Consider the following 2660-nt stretch of genomic DNA (forward strand, 5'->3'; position numbering starts at 1 on the left):
GGTTGTGCCTCGTAGCATCAGTTGCCTTCAAAATTTCGAAGGAAACAATGACAGAGGGTTTGATTAAGGCGTTGGCGAAACTATATGAAAAACCCTTAGCCTCAAAAAAGGTATTTCTTATGAAACAGTTATTTAATATGAAGATGTCGGAAGGTGGATTTGTTGCAGACCATTTAAATGATTTTAATACTGTTACAAGTCAGTTAAGTTCTGTAGGGGTAAACTTTGATGATGAAGTTAGAGCTCTGTTATTCTTGTGCTCATTGCCAGAAAGTTGGAATGGTTTAGTAATGGCCATTAGTAACTCTATTTCCGGATCTAGTACTTTAAAGTTTGATAATGTTGTCGGTGCTATCCTTAGTGAGGAAATGCAATGGAAAAGCTTCGGTGAGACATCGGGTAATGCTTTGAGTGTAGAGTCTAGGGGAAGAAAAATGGAAAGAGGAAAGAGCTCAAGATATCGCAATAAATAAAGGAAAGGCAAATCCAAGTCCAAATCGGGGATAGTGTGCTAGAAATGTGGAAAGAAAGGACACCTAAAGAAAAACTGTAGATTTCGGAAGGGAAAAGAAGGAGATGCACAGCAAGAAAACAATCATGAAGCAAATGTGACAGGTGAGGTGTTACAAGATGCTTTGATTTTTTCTTTTGAAAATATTACTGATTCGTGGGTGGTAGATTCAGGGGCCTCATTCCATGCCACACTTGATAAGAAATACTTTCATGACTATGTTCAAGGAGATTTTGGACAAGTCCGTTTGGGTGGTGATAAACCCTGTAAAATTGTTGGAATGGATAAGGTTCTTGTAAAACAGCAGAATTGAAACCAATGGCTACTAAAGGAGGTAAGGCATGTTCCAGATCTGAAGAAAAATATGATTTCAATAGGGTAGTTAGGTGGTGAAGGTTGTGTGACAACTTTCACAGATAAAGCTTGGAAAGTCACCAAAGGAGCCCTGGTAATAGAAAAAGGCGAAAAGGTTGGTACATTGTATTTATGCAATGGTATTTCTAACTCTGTTAATGATTTAACTTCCAAAGGAGAAGATGCAGCATTATGGCATCATAGGCTCGGACACATGAGTGAGAAGGGGATGAAGATTCTTCACTCAAGGAATTTATTGCTGGGTTTGAAGAATGTTGATTTGGATTTCTGTGAGAATTGCATTTATGGAAAACAAAAGAGAGTCAGATTTCTCAGAGTTGGGAAAGAAAAGAAGAGAGAAAAATTAGAGCTTGTGCATACAGATGTCTAGGGACCTGCTCAGGTATCATCTCTCGATGGCTCTCATTATTATGTTACTTTTATTGATGATGCAACTAGAAAATCTTGGATTTATTGTATTCAGAAAAAATCTGATGTATTTGATAATTTCAAGAAATGGAAAGCTTTGGTTGAGATTGAGACAGGAAAGAAATTGAAGTGTCTCAGATCAGACAATGGAGGTGAATATTGTAGCAAAGAGTTTGATAGGTACTATTCAGAACATGGAATTCGCAGAGAGAAGACAGTTTCAAGAACACCACAATAAAATGGTGTGTCAAAAAGGATGAGCAGAACAATCATGGAGCGTGCAGGGTGCATGAGATTGCATGCGAGATTGCCTTTACAGTTTTGGGAAGATGCTATAGATACTACTGTTTATCTAATAAATAGAGGGCCTTCAAGTTCCTTCGATGGTGGTGTTCTAGAGGAAGCATGGACAGGTAAAAAGGTAAACTACTCTTCTTTAAAGCTTTTTGGTTTTGAGGCCTTTATCCATATTAATAAAGAAGATAGAACAAAGCTTGAGGAAAAATCAAAGAAATGTACCTTTATTAGATATGGTATTAATTATTTTGGTTATCACTTATATGATTATGAAAATCACAAAATCATTAGGAGCAGAAATGTAATATTCAATGAAAAGGTCTTGTATAAGAATCAATTGCAGGAAAAGAAACAGGAAAAAGAAAACAAGGAATACACAGTTCTTGATGGGATCACTGAAAAAGTAAAGGTGCTTGAAAATAACAATAATCAACAATCACAACAATAGCAGCCACCACAATAGCAACATGCACCCCAAACACCTGAAAGTGGTGTTAGAAGATCTACTAGGATAAGTATACCCCCTGAACGATACTCTCCTTCATTATATTATTTATTGTTCACTGATTCTGGTGAACCCAAATGTTATGAAGAAGCGATGTAGGTTGAAAACAGAAAGAAATGGGAGCTAGCCATGGAAGAAGAGATGGACTCCTTAATGCATAACTAGACTTGGGACTTAGTCAGGTTGCCTGCAGGTAAAAATACATTACAGAATAAATGGGTTTACGGGCTGAAAGAAGAAGATGGAGGAAAATAGAGGTACAAAGCTAGACTTGTGGTGAAGGGGTTTACACAGAAGAAAGGTATTGATTTTGATGAAATATTTTCTCTTGTTGTTAAAATGACTTCAATCAGAACTATTTTAAGTCTAGTAGCAGTTGAATATTTGCATATTGAGCAGTTAGATGTAAAGATAGCCTTTCTCCATGGGGATTTGGAGGAAGAGATATATATGCAACAACCACAAAGATATGAGGTAAAAGGGAATGAGAAACTAGTGTTCAGGTTGAAGAGCTTGTATGGCTTAAAACAGGCTCCAAGGCAGTGGTATCTAAAATTTGACAAA

This window comes from Pinus tabuliformis, chromosome 4_1, assembly GCF_031772625.1.
Source record: "Pinus tabuliformis cultivar Carrire ecotype Pingquan chromosome 4_1, CPIR1, whole genome shotgun sequence".
NCBI lineage: Eukaryota > Viridiplantae > Streptophyta > Pinopsida > Pinales > Pinaceae > Pinus > Pinus tabuliformis.